We start from the raw sequence: 14,689 nt of genomic DNA, 5'->3' as shown, positions 1-14,689 counted from the left end.
TGGCATAGTCATCCTCATGTACTATACATACTAACCCATCAGTACCACACAGGTGGTAGCCCTCAACATATATGTTGTGTAACAATGTGTACATACAGCCTCATAGTATGTCATGTGTCCCTTGGTATCCACATATCCATAGGTATTGTGGAGTCCCAAGGTGTATCACATAAGACATTAGAGGCCTGACTGCATATCCACAAGGCAGTTGTACACCTATAAAGACTGTCCATTCTTGGGAGTCTTTGTTGTGTATGACCATGTCTGACATATGCCCTCACTCACACTACTCATAAGTAACTGTCATGGGTGTGTGTGCCACAGATGACCTTGGCCACAGAACACGACAGTGGGCGTCCTTGTCACATACATACATATGTGACCTATGATCTGAGAAGCAGCGGCACAACCTGTCAATGGAAACAAATGTATACATGTAGTATGCAGGCTTCACACCTATGTACTGATTGAGGGGGCATGTACACATATATATTTGCCACACAGATACCTGATGTGTGCAATGCACTTACTGTTGTAATCATACTATGTTATACCATAGTAAAAGCAAAACCCACACTGCATTGACCAACAGTGACACAAACACAGTCAGCATTTGCAGGATTCAAACCCTTACCTAGCTATTTTATGATACTAGAGAGAGACGCATTAACACAGCATGCTATTTGCTTTACTGGCTGCTACCCCTTCTCCTGCTGTATTTGGAGGATGGTGACATCATCAGACTTTACAAAGAGGAATGTACCTCTTTTAGTGAGTTTTCCCAGCCTCCAAAAAGGGGACACCTCTCAAAGGAAACTGCACACACACACTCACTGTTTGCAGGATTCAAGCCCCTACCCAACTATGTTATGATACTACAGGGAGACGCATTAACACGGCACACTATTTGCTTTACTGGCTGCTATCCCTTCTCCTGCTGTATTTGTAGGATGGTGACATCATCAGACTTTCCAAAGAGGAATGTACCTCTTTTAGTGAGTTTTCCCAGTCTCCAAAAAGGGGACAGCTCTCAAAGGAAACTACACACATACACACACCCCCACACGCACACTCACTGTTTGCAGGATTCAAATCCCTACCTAACTATGTTATGATACTAGAGAGAGAGACACATTAACATGGCATGCTATTTGCTTTACTGGCTGGTTTCCCTTCTCCTGCTGTATTTATAGGATGGTGACTTCATCAGACTGGACATGGTGATGTGTGTAAACTTTGTTTTCTGCCATTCCAGGAATGGTCCATGTGGGTCAGCAGGTGTCAACAGCTTGAACAAGACCTCAGAATCCTTACCTTGTGTGATCTATATGTGGACACACTGACATTCCGTCATATGTCAATACATATTTGTGCACAGCTTGTTAGTTTTGTGGATACTACATGTGTCTGGGATGTTGATAAAGGGCTATTCAAAGTCTATGTGACACATGTGTAGATGTGTTCATTGATGTATGTCCTGGGTAGCTGCCTTGTAAACAGTCTAGCATGTTTGGGAACCATGATCCACACATGAACATACCACAGTTGGCAGGGTTGTGTGTATGTCAGCTTCCAATAGCTCTGTTTATGACTGCAACCATGATGGACTCCATGACCTTGCAGATCAGACTTCATAGGCATACTGGGCTTGACTTCCCATGGTGTGTTGTGCACCAACACTTGTGGTGAGTGCCATATGTAGTTGTGACACATTCAACGGTTCCACATCCTGTGTAGGGGGTGAGGCTCAGCTGACTGTTCAGGTGCATGATCTGTTTGTTCTGTAGTGTGTGCATGACACATATTGGGAATCAATGTATTCCACTTGCTGCCATGCTTTTGGCAGTGGGGCTAGCTGCTCATCCATTCTACATATGATATCTCCTAGTATGATGATATGGACTATTGTCAGTGGGAGGTGGGTATGTACATATGGGCCTGTCTGTCATGATGTCGGCATTTTCACTCAGGTACAGTTGGCCCTAACTCAGGACATATATGGGTGTACATTGCTATTTATGACATAGCTGAAGAAGGTGTCATGATTCAGTCTGGACTCCTTCTCAGCTACTCTTTACAAAACACCAATGAACATGAGCACTAATCCCTGTTATACTCTTTTACACGCTTAACACCCTACTGATCCTTTGTGATCAGGCTACAGAGTATGTCATGATAATATCCTGGCATGTCCAGGGGTCGGTTTCGTGTGTACTCTCCAGTCCAGCTGGTGGATATTGTGATATTGACACAATGTCACATCTACCTCATGCACACAGACAACCCTCTCCTCCTCCCAACAAACTCAGATATATGTGTGAGATGCACCTATATAGACATACAGGGTGCTGAACTCTCTCGACCCATGACTGGCACAGTCTATCAGGTGGTGAAGGTAACCACACACACCACATATCAGTCTCACATATCCTCTAGCAACAGCACTCAATCTACATTGTCACACATAGACATACTTGGATGCTGTAAATGTACTCTACCTAAGCAGCAGAGACCTCCAAAGCAGACACACACACACCTGCTACCCCACTACAATACCCACATATCACATAGTTCACAATGTCAGTGTGCCACACAGTCACTGCCCTTTAGGCTAAGCTAAGCAACACACCTAATACACTTGTAATAGGTGACACTTATTGTCAGACACACTGACGTACCACTCACCAGCCCTAACAAGGGAATAGTCACTTTGGGCTGTCTGTTGGGTGCCAGGATCTGCCACATAACACAGGTAGTCAGGTCAGTCCAAAGCAAGTACAGGACTGGCACCATCATTGTCCATGCTGGTGTGTATAACCTCAGACGTTAGTCCCTGGACCACATGACATGATACTTGGAGGAAAACTCTGATCATGTAGCCCAGGCCAGTATGACCCTGACCTTGTCTAGCATCTTACACCCACCGATTATGATGTCACAGTAAACGGACACACATATCACATTTAACAGTTGCCTAACAAATTTGTTTCATTCATAGGGGATACAGTGTCTGTCAGCCTGTGGTGACATGCTCAACATGCCACGTAGCTTCACTATGGACAGCTTGCACCTGTCACCCTTGGACTTTGGAATGCTGGCTAAGGCTCTTGCTACCACCATAGTGCCTTTTTTAAGCAGGGCTCAGAAGACAAATCCACCTCCATAGACATTACAGGTTAAATGAAACTAAGGGTAATGCTGCTCAACAACAGTTGTGTTAACCTCACATTGCAGCCACACAGGACTCTCCTCAGTATGGACAATAGCGATATCTTTGCACTGACAGACGCCTGCTTCAGGCTCGCTTATCCACACCAGCACTACCAGGTTATGTTTTATACCATGCTGTCTGACAACAAGCCTTGGAACAGACAACACAACTAGGGGGAAAATCCATATACATCACAGATACACACACCTCCAGGTTAGTAGCACTGCAAAAAGCATCACAGACCATACATATACAACCACCATTGTGCAATACTGCCTTTCAGTTTGTTGCCTGCTACAGAACACACTCCCAACTCAGGAACCACACTCGGCTTTTGTGGGAACTATGAAGAATATGAAGGTCTCCACAAACATCATTATATTGTGTGACTTCATATGCACAAATATTGACTGAGAATACTACTCAAGCCCCAACACCCTCACACAACAGTCGCTACAATTTGTAGACTCATATGCTATGGCACAACCAGTCAGCACAGCCACAAGGGGGAATACATATTGGACCTGATCATCACCAACATGGGGACTCTATGTTCCACACCAGCGATATACCCCTCATTGGTAAGGTCAGAACATACATGTATCTCACTGGACATACATTTACCCTCCACACACCCATCCTGGGTAATCTTGGTGAACTTCTCATGAGCCAATGTCTCACTTCACCGCAGCAAGGTTGTATCCTTCAGAAACCCTGAGACAGTGGCAAATACGGCTCACACTGCTGCATCCTTTACATACACATTCTATGGACACCTAGTGGACCGCATGGATTGTGCTATCCCAAATAACAACAGGACTCACTACTCCAATGGCAGGGGACCTGTCTGGTAGACACCGGCCATTAATGAGCTGTACAACATCAGGGGGAAGCTACTACATGATAGAGCACAATCCCGGACTGGGAAGGCATCTGTAATCTGTACTAGCAGGCAGCTACGATCACTCATGAACTTTTCTAAGGGCCGCTTCTACCAGACAATTGCAACAGACATGTAGGACTATCACACGGCCTTCTTCAGTTATGTCAGAAACCTGGGTGGACACTCACTGATATGCTGTGAGTTACTGCATACTGACTAAACCTACCCTGAACCCACTGACATTGCCAACATCCTGGCAAACAGGTTCAGTGCAGATGTCTCCCACCCATCCCCCCTAAGGAGCAACTATCCATCCCAGCAGAGTATAACCTCCCTGACATCACACAATGGCAGGTGAGTGCTGCCCTCCCCAAAGCGTACATCACAGTATCAATGTGACCAGACGGTGTCCCAGCCTGCATCTTACACTAGCATCATGACAGGTGTAACCCTCACATTACATCACTGTTCAATATCGGAGTTACCACAGGATATGTACCCAAGGAATGGTATACAGTGACAGTGGTCCCACTCCACAGAGTTGGTGCCATAACGGACCACAGACAATATTGCCCTATAAGCCTAAGTAGCCTGTTGTGCAAAGCTATGGAGTGTATTGTCATGGGACTCATACACATAGACATCGGGAACCTACGGACACTGTGTCCTACACATTTCAGTGTTGTTGTGGGCAGATCTTGCCTCTTGAACCTGTTTGTATTCTTTAAACGACTAACAGGTCCATCGACATAGGGAAAGCTGTCCACACAGCCTACCTGAACCTTGCAAAACCCTTCAACACAATAACCCATTGGGCCATTATGCATAGGCTCACCAGCGTCGATATGGACACATATCTCACACGATGGATTGATACCTTGATCAAGGATAGCACACACATGGTCAGACTTGCAGGTGCCATGTCTGACTATACACCACTTACACGTGACATCCCACACAGCTCGGTCCTGGGGCCTCTCTTGTTCAGTATATATTTGTCTGACGTACAGGCTACCACAGGGGGAATATGGCTGAACATGTTTGCACTTGACTGCAAACTGGGTGCAATGATCAACTCTCCAGCTGCCACATGCATACTCAAACAGGGTCTCAAAGAGATGGATGACTGGTGCCTGAGCCATGGCCTACAGCTAAATGCCATTAGTTGCATAGTCATCCCCTTTGGGAATAACAACATGCCCACACATTACCACATAGGTAATACTCCATTACATACGGTAGGAGTTGTTAGGGGTTTGGGGACATGACATGTTTGTACTGTCACCTTTGACATTCACGTTGCCAAAGTGGTTGGGCACACCTTCTATGTGGGCCACCTTATCCCATATGGTTTCACATCTAGATCGAGTGAGGTCATTGTGCCCCTATACTCATCACATCCATACTTGGTACAATGCCACATTTGGGGTGTACCTTACCCGACACCTGCAGCAACTGTACTGGCCACAGAAGTTCCTCACCAAGCAGATCTAGGGACTCACACAGATGCCCTCACAGTTCAGATGAAGTAACTCCAGCTCTACTCAGTCACTTACCACCTACTCAGATATGATGTGTGCCTGTTGTTTACAGATATACCTATCCCGGAATTACTGGACATGCTCCACCTCAGGATATCCGACTCCCTTGGAGTTACACACTCCAGGGATGTTTACCTCAGCACAGATGTTAATAGGACTTTGTGGAGAGACAGATTCTTATCCCAGAGGCTCCACTCACTCCAGAATGTAATCCCACTTTCACATAGGCAGAGCCACCCACTGACCACCTACTGGAGACATCTTGACGACTGTATGTGTGATCATATGTTTATCCCTGGGATATCTTCTGTGTCCCTGCTAGACAGAGGCACACTAGCCTAAACGTACATGGGCTATCTTGTGTGACCTACTATTCACACACACAGTGTAGTAATCTGACAGGGTTGCGAATGCCAAACACACTCTGGCTAGGCTTGTACATGCCCTAGGGCAGATAGCCTAGTATCAACCTCTGAACCTATGCTAATGTTCAAGATGCACAATGTTTATTGCTGATACTGTTTGCAGGTCTTTATCATCTTTGCTTTACCAGTTTCTATGTACAACTTCGGTATCTGCAGAACATATTTGATTATGACAGGGTTCCACTATATTATAGATGTGTCTGTTGTCATATAACTGTGTGCACAGGGCAGATTGCTGTATAGTGACAGGTTCCTGGATTAACACATGCAACTGCCAGATATGCGTGGCCCACTGTTGTACTCAGACATGGCCTAAGTGTGTGAGCATACCCAGTTCTGCCATTCCGTGTTTTGTTGCCTGACATTTGTCTGATTTATTCAAGTGTGTGAGCATGCCTAGTGTGACCTTTCAGTATGTTGCTATCTGAGGTCCACTACATTTGTTGATGTGTGCGAACATGAACGATATTAACATTTATACAGTGTGTGTTGGAAGTCAGGTTTTGTTCTCACTGCAGGACTCACCTTTGTGTCATAACTCAACAAGGATTATGCTGTACCTGCAGGGTTTCTATGAAATACTTTGCATAGACTTATCAACATTCCTTCATACAGGCTGACCACTGCAATACTGTCATGGTTTAGTGGTTCAGTACTGGCTATAGTGCACAGTATCCTGGGTTTGAGGCCCATCACTGCTTTATATTTTCATACTGAGCAGATCAGACTGCTTAAGGGCCAGTTAAGCAAATATGAGCATGTTGGCTTTTGTTCAGCTATGCCCTACTTAGACCAGGCTTGTCCGACATTGCTCAATATTCACCAACATTGCTGGACGTTGCCCAATATTACTGAACATTGACCACAGTTGTGCTAGTTGGTGTGCGGGATTTTGTTTGCATATACTACATGGTGGTAAATGCTGTTTAGCAGTGCTTTATATTGCTTAACACATGGCAATCATGCCTTAGGTGGTGCTGCAGGGCTGCCTATGTCAAATGCACATACTACACTCCCTGTACATGTTTGAAAGCAGGTAGTGTCAACTTAGGCATCCCTTTTACTATATGTGTGAGTCAGAGAGATGTATCATTTCCAGAGTTCCTACTGAGCCAGTGTATGTGCTATGCATTGCCTCTTTGCCAAGGCCAAAGCAAACTGGGCACACCTCCTTCTGCCTACTGGGGCAGGCTCAGGTTGTTCCCCCTCCGAGTCACGCTCTGCTTGTGATGGCCTTGGCAATGGTGGGGGGCTGTTTGGCCCAGGCCTATGCTGTTCCTGCTGTAGCTGTTTTCGCAGGATCATATTATGTAGCATAGCACAAACCATGACAATTTGGGTACATGTAGTTGGTGAGTACTGCAAGGCTCCACCAGATGTGTCCAGGCACCGGAACCGTGACTTGAGCAGCCCAAAAACATGCTCTATTATATTACGTGTTTGTGTGTGTGCCTCATTATGGTGTTCCTGTTCAGGTGTGTGTGCATTTCTGATGGGTGTCATCAGCCACGGCTCCAGTGCATAGCCAGCATCCCCACTAGGTGACCATGTGGGATGTCCCCATTGGCAAATGTCTGGTACAGCTGTGTCAGATGCCAGATATGGGAATCATAGTAGCTTCCAGGGCAGCCTGCACACACATTCAGTATTATGCCCTGGGCATCACACATGACCTGGCAGTTGATGGAGGGGAAGCCCTTGTGGTTGAAGTAGACCCTATCCCGCTTACCGGCTGGTGCTTTGATGCGTATGTGCGTGCAGCTATTGCACCCACTACCTCAGGGTATTCCACTATTTGCTGGAAGAGACGCATATTGCTGGCCAATACCTAATGGGAATTGGGGAAATATACATGATCACCGACATGTGCTGACATGGCATCCAGGAACTGGTGTAGTACCCTGGATGCTGATGCCTGTGATATCCCCATCATATCACCAGTTGGTCTCTGGAAGGTACCTGTTGCTAATATTCTTAGGCCAACACATACCTTGGTTTCCACTGGGATGGGTTCCTCTCTGTTGGTTCTGTGTGTGAGGCGTGGCCTGCACAGCTCAACAATTTACTGCAGGACGTCTCTGTCCACTCTATAGTGCTCCACTATCTCCAGCTCATGTAGCCCCTGCTAGGTTACCCTGGGCCTGTACACTCTTCTCCGTCTCCTCACTGTGGGTTGTCCAGCAGCATTTCCATTGTCACCACCCTCAGCATGTTGCATATGTCACCTTATAACAGTAATGGCAGCCCCTAACATTTCTTTGTCTCAGTAAAGCTTTTTCAGTTTTCACCTCTATTAGCTTACTGCAGTGTCTGTTGTGAGAAACATAATGGACTGTTGTTTGCAGAGTTTTAAGTGATAGGCTGGGCTGGGCAAGTGTAGTGCCTGTGTAATTGCCTGATTCTGATTGTTTTCACCTTCTAGCTCTGCTAGTACTCCCTGGTAGCTTCCTACTATTTGTTGTGCTTCCTTTTTCCTTTCTGTTTCCTGAGGGGGGGGGGGGCGCTGCACACACAAGCGCAAACACGCGCACAGCAGCTAACACGCATGCACACGTGCTTACACGGAGTAAAACTCGCTTATTCGGGTTAAAACGCGCACACACCTGTCTTATACATGCTTACTTCGGCTTAAACGCGCGCACTCACGCTTACACATGCACTCTCTGTTTTACTCGGGTTTACACACGCGCACACACGCACATACCCACTCAGCAAGAAACTTTGGTGTTATCCACAACATACACCTTCCATTTCTTGCCTTTCCCTAGCCTACCTGTTGACACACCTCTTTCCATGATGTGTAAATGACAGCTGACACATGCCACTCTGCTCCAATGAGCTCCACTTCTTTCATACATACCCCCCTCGTAATGTCACCAATCTTCTACTCCATTACTCCCCATATCCTACTCCTACACTCCACTGACTGTGCTCATTTGCTATGTAAACTTACGATTCACTATCCTAATGCTCATTTACATAGGATTGCCTACTAATGCTTGGTTACCTGTCTTAGACTGAGCTTCCCCCCTTGACAACCTCTACTCGGTGGCCATGTTGTTTTCAGCCTGCCATTCCCTTGCATTGTACATTGACAATTTCAATAAAATCCACATTTGTGGGTTTTAATTTTTAGTATTCTGGGTTTTAGAGTGCAGCCCATTTGCGCGGCTCTGCGCTACGCTTAAACATTGGAAATCGGGGAAAAAAAAATTTATTTTCATATTGCATCAGGAAACATTTCACATTGCTGTATATTTGGCCATTGGCATGCTTCCTGCACTGGATGCAACCTTTATTTGGGGCTGTCATGGCTCCATTTTGGTATTTGCAGAATGGTACTCAGTTGTCAACTGAGTACATTTCTGCAAATAACACTGCTCTTACTCGGACAGGTTCGGGTTTCCTGAATCGCAAATCTACCTCATTTGCATGCCTTTCGCCTGCAATTGAGGTAATTTGCATATCCCAGCCCTGTCTGTGTAAGAGCCGCTTTAGGAGCTCTCTTACATGCCCCTGCAGGCTGTTCCTGGATCGCTCATCGGACATGATGGCTGCATGGAGTCTTACTCTACTCTAAGACTCCATGCAAGCCTTTGTGAATCCGGCCCTAGTCTTGTTTCTTTAATGGCAGAAATTTAGATCCCTAGTACTGGTATTTGTAGAACCACTGGCATTGTCAAGAAATAGGAGGTCAAATAAGATTGATTTTTATGGTGTGAAAAGTGAGACACAGGACAGTTCAGAGCAGCAGGAGTTGATTGAACTATTCTTTTTGAAAAGTTAAAAAATATAAGACCTTTATTTTTTTTTTTCATTTCTTATATATGGATTTATTTATTTTGATAATAATAATTTTCTTTAATCCAAAGAAAAGCAAGCTTCTTTTCCTTTCAGAATATATGTCCAACCTTAAATCCTCTTTCAGTCTCTCTTCCCTTGACAACACTATAATTCATGCCGAGTTGCACACCAAACTTTTTGGAATCACAACTGACGATCAACTAAAATTCGACCACAATATACAAAAATCCAACAATAAAAAAAAAAACAATCAAAAACTCAGTTTGCTGTATAGAAAGAAAAAATTCTTCTCCATCACCTCTAGGACCTCACTTGATCAAGCCTAACTCCTCCCCTGCCTACTCTATGCTTCCCCCATATTTACCCACCTACAAGCAAATCTTCTAGCCAAACGTGAACAAACTTATAATCCAGATAGCTAGATTTGCCTATAACTCCACTTATAAATCCCATCACTGCACTGCCGTTAAACAACTGCAGTGGCTTGAATTCCCTCAACTACTCTAGCTTTCACAACTACAGATGACACATTCCTTTCTGTACAAACCTGCAGACTGTCCTTCTCTGTCCACCCTCCTATCCCTGTATAAACCTTCTCAGTCTCTCCGTAGTGCTAACCAAATGTTACTTGACACCTAGAGGCCTAAAAAAACCATAGATAGATTACTTTATAAATGCTCCTTAGCTCAAATCTTATCTCCAATCCATTTCAAAAGAGAATTTAAAAACCAACTTGCAAACATTCCCTCCTGCACCTGTCACCACCCTACCTAACATGTATGTTCCCACTAATTCTAACCAGACATATTTCTTTTTTTTCTATCTAACTTTACTGTAACAAAGTTAAAGTAACACCTTAGCTATGCCATTGAGCAACTCAATACTTTAACCCTATATTCTCCTTTTCTTTTCCTATTATACTCTGCACCCCTCTTCTCTCTTCTTATGACTGTCGTTCTTTCACTCTTCTGACTCTCCTATACATCCTGCCCCCTTATTTTCTTTCTTACACCTTTTACTTTATACATTTTTTTCTCCCATCTACCAACTTGATCAAGGTATTTAAATGCTTTGGGGCTTCTCCCTCTTAACTGTCTTTTACTTCTTAATTTCATCATTTGTTAATTTACACTGTTGCATTATTGTATGCAGTTTTTGCAATTCTTCTTACTATGTATGTATGTATGTATGTATTTTGAAATCCTTTATTTTTGGCATGAATTTTTTTCAGTTCTTATTACTGGAACTGTAATTTTGTTATTGCTATCTTTATGTGTGGAGCTTTTCTCCTCAGGTTTCCACTGAAAATGGGCCACTGGCCCAGTTGGACTAACCCGGTTAACAAAAGGCAATAAATAAATAAATAAAATAAAATAAATACATTTTGATTAAAACTCATTGGACCTTTCCATAGATGCTTGGATTTGTACAGACTTAGAGGAGCATTGCATTCAATGACAGTTCTGAAAAGAGAAGAGTACAGTGGCAATCTGGAGTCTTAACAACCAAATGACCCCATGAATGTTTAAGTCAAATATTGTGGGGGAATTAATTGAAAAATAGCCCTGTTAAGAAAAAAGCTGTGCCAAATCAGCTATTGTTAATGGGTGACTCCCCATTATCTTTATTTTGAAAATTGCATGGGCATCAGTACTCTAGCTGGGTGCTTGAAAATGTATGTTAATTATCTGATGTTAATAGCTTGAAATCAATAAGGTAATGCATACATATTGGGTTGATGAGTGCCTTTGCATTACTTGCATTTTTACAAGAATATAAGTAGTGTGCATGTTTATAACTTGATTGCTAAAGAGAGATTATATCAGGCCCTTCTTTGTCAAAAACTCTTTCTTATATACTGTCTTTGAGGCCTGAAAGAAACATTTCATTTTTAAGCTACCTTCTTTTCCCTCTTTGTGTGACAATGAAGTGAGTTTGTTTAGAGACTGCAATACGGTGGCAAAGCTAAAATGTTGGAGGTTGCAGCTGGTCACAGTTCCCCTGTTATAAGGTTTTGCTTGGATATATTGCAAATTAGTGCTGAACATTTTTTGTACATTTTTCTTTTTTCAAAAGTTTTGTATGAATAGTTCTACTTTGATTCACAGCATCTCAACAAAAATATACTGGCTGAATTATCCTGGAGCTGGAGCTGACATACTGAAATGTTTAATTTAGGAAAATTCACATGAGACTTTATTGCATATGCTTGGCTTTATTGTCCAATACCTTCTTGTTATAAATGTATTATGCCCAATCTCAGAGTACTTTACGCCAACTGATACATTTGAGCATGTTGTATTATTTTTTATTTTACACACATGGAAAACTTTCAGTATCATTTTTATGGGAATACAATGTTGTACTTTATCAGACATACCCTGGATTCCGAAAAAGGTTCACTGCTTGTGGTTATTGCCTACCACAGGTAGTTCAATTACTGCAATTGTAAGAAAATGTGAGCAACAGCAATGGCCACAACAAGAAAGTCTAAGAATCAGAAATGCTTACTGCATAGGGGAAATGTGGCCACGTCAGGACTTCTCACAGTATGTCTTTTTGAATTCCAGCCTGTACAATCTTTAATTCTTAGAAGTGCCCCTTAACTGTAAAATCATTGTTCGAGTCATTATAACTCATATGCATATATTTCATCTTTTTAGAACCCTTCATCAAGAAAATGAGTGCAATTTGTTCTAATACTAACACCAACAAGATAAGAGATGTTTAGATTTTAACCTATTTTTATTATGTAGTTCCTTAAATTTATATTTTTTTCGCAACACACTTTTCATTTTAATCAAAATGATAATGATTAGATTCATTAAAAATAATACATATTATAGGGATCCTTATGTGTTAAATGGCAGTGTAATACATTCTCAGTTCATGTTCATGATACAGTGTTATAAAGCAGCATGCCAGTATCAAGTGTGAACTGTTTCTAACCGCTGATATGTGTAAAGAAGCTACTTTATCTGTCACAATGGCAAAATAGACTTGATAGTGTGATGGGACTCTAGTAAGATGTATTCATTTACCACACAAAAACTGTTATTTTAAATTAGTAACTCATATTCTGATAAATGTGATTTTTCTGTGAACGTTAAATAGTGACTGATGATACATAGTACTCAGTTATAGCAATGGAGTTTAGATGTACTTGATGAATGCACATGAATGCTGAACATAAGCATTTGCTTTGAATCTAATTTAAAATGCTGATAGATTCCCAGCTGCACTGTAGCTCTTTATTACATAATCTAAGCAATAATTTTTCACATTTCCTTAGCTCATTGCAGAGCCATTATAATAAATGTATTGATTGTTTTCCCTTCATAAAGAAATAAATGAGCTAAATGATTTTTCTGTGCCATATATTTTGCATTTTAGTGTCAAAATTCTATATGGGAAATACTCTGATATGCATATGATAATATCTGCTAAACTTCAAATAGAACTGTAACACTATTGGACTATTTATTCTGAAACATAATATTGCTAATATGCAGTCACATTGAATAGCCTCACTTAAAATGCAGAATCTTGTGGTTTAGAAGCATTGTTCTGTGTCTTTTCTTTATGCAAGAAAAATCAATACTGTTCCCTGTCAGAAAAATACTTGGATATAATTGCTTTTGAATTAATGGAGCAGATTTCATCCAGAATACACATGGACTTTCAGAAACTAATTTTGACAACTGATTCTTCCCTTTAATTGAATAGCATGACTGAGTGACACTGTTCATTACTTTACTCGTTAGTTAATTATCAAAGAAGTAGGACAAGTCAATAAAATGGAAGGCAGTAAATTCCAATACTAATTAGTGCTGTTTCCTTAGAGACATATTTAAAGGCAGATTGGCCACCTGAAAGCCATTGGACTTTGCACATAAAAGGAATTAGCAGAAGAGAAAATTTAGAATCTATGCAAAGGGACAGTTGGCATGTTAAGAATAGCTATATATTGCAATTTTCAAAGTCAGTTCAAACGTCATATTCTTTCTGAGTGTTCAGCATTGAATGCAATGCTTTGGATAAGAGATTGCTAGCAAAATAAATATAATGATGTATTCATCAATTGAGTAGTGCATGGGCTGGCAGAAACCACTTACAATGTTTTAATATTGTACTGAATACCATTCTGTGTTGTGATACGTGTTAACAACAGTCTTACTAAAGCTTATTACAACATAATCCCAATATACAGACTGAACTGAAGGGTGGATGTAACAACAGTTGTACATTTCAGGAAATATTCACAGTGAGCTGTACATAATACAGTTGTGGGAAATCAAACAAATGCTCTTGTTTAATATGATTGCAGATGCAGTTTTTAACTAATAATTGTTTATGACTGCTAATATAAAATAGTGTTTGTCACTGTGATTACTGCTGGCCTAATTACTCTTTGCCACAATAGAACATCAAGATCTAAAGCTTGTTTTATTTTTGGAGTTCTTTTTTTACAACTTAATCCCCTCTGCTGTATCTTCATCTTTTCTTCAAATCGCAATCTCTGCTCTTCTATCATATTGTCTTTCAAACTGTATGCCAAAAGACCCTGAACTATTCTTTCTATAAATAAGAAATATGTTTGATTTCTTCCTAGTTATCAATGGTTCTACATCAAAATGAAGCCAACCAAGTTCTATGCACGGGGGAGATGCACGGTCCAAACCAAATGCCACAAAACAACCAAGTAGACCAGCAAGAGCAAAAGTGAAGGTAAATAGTAAATCCTTTATTGAATACAGACCAGTTTCGGCAAATATTGCCTTCTTCAGTGTACGACAAGACAACAAAGTCCCATCCATCAAACATT

The sequence above is a fragment of the Protopterus annectens genome, chromosome 3.part0 (assembly GCF_019279795.1).
Source record: "Protopterus annectens isolate FY-2018-M chromosome 3.part0, PAN1.0, whole genome shotgun sequence".
NCBI classification, from domain to species: Eukaryota; Metazoa; Chordata; order Ceratodontiformes; family Protopteridae; genus Protopterus; species Protopterus annectens.
This window is presented reverse-complemented; position numbering follows the sequence as displayed.